This window comes from Brassica oleracea, chromosome C8, assembly GCF_000695525.1.
Source record: "Brassica oleracea var. oleracea cultivar TO1000 chromosome C8, BOL, whole genome shotgun sequence".
Lineage (NCBI taxonomy): Eukaryota > Viridiplantae > Streptophyta > Magnoliopsida > Brassicales > Brassicaceae > Brassica > Brassica oleracea.
In genome coordinates this window covers 1181819-1182661 of record NC_027755.1, presented here as the reverse complement: position 1 = coordinate 1182661, position 843 = coordinate 1181819, and positions in this window count along the sequence as shown.

Sequence of the window (843 nt, the reverse complement as noted above, 5' to 3'; positions counted from 1 at the left end):
TTTAATGACCTTGAAGGAGATTTTTTATAACAACGAACTTTTGGTTACGTGGATTCATTGTTGGAAAACCCGTAACTTCCAAAAGCCAAACTTATTCATTGGAATTGAATTGATTTTCATGGACTCAAAGGTATTCTTACAAATTTAAATTAACTAATCCATAATTTTATTGTTAATATTCATATTAACTCTTTCATGATAAAACTATTACAGTAAATAACCATTCAAGCGTTTATCCCGAAACACTTCTTTCCTCGCCGAATCAGGTATTGGTTCATGTTGGTTTAGTATTGTTTTTGGTCTATTAACCGGTTTAGGATTGTCCTATTGTAAATATAATTTAAGTTGGGTTAGCATATATTATGCTTAAAATAACTTAAATTAAATAATAGTAATATTATGCTTAAAATATAATTTTAGAGAGTTTTCAAATATAGTTTACAGAACATTATAGGTGATGAATTTAATTTAAATTTTATTACTTAAAACTAAGTTTTTTTAAAAAACATACTGAGTTATAAATATCAATGCTGGATTGGTGAGTATAACATGAAGACAAAATATAAATATTTCATTTTCAAGATAAGAAATTTAGCTTTTATTAAGTTACTCAATATATAATATCTTAAATTATATTTTAAAAAATATACATAATTTATATATATAGATTAATCTTCCAAACTTAAACTATTATATTATATATGAATAATGTTTTTAAATAAAAATAATTTCTGACTTTAAAAATAATAAAAACAACAAATGGTTATTTTCAAACAATGGATGTAATTTACATTATACTATCATTTAACAAGTATTAGATACGTTTTGATATATCATTATTTT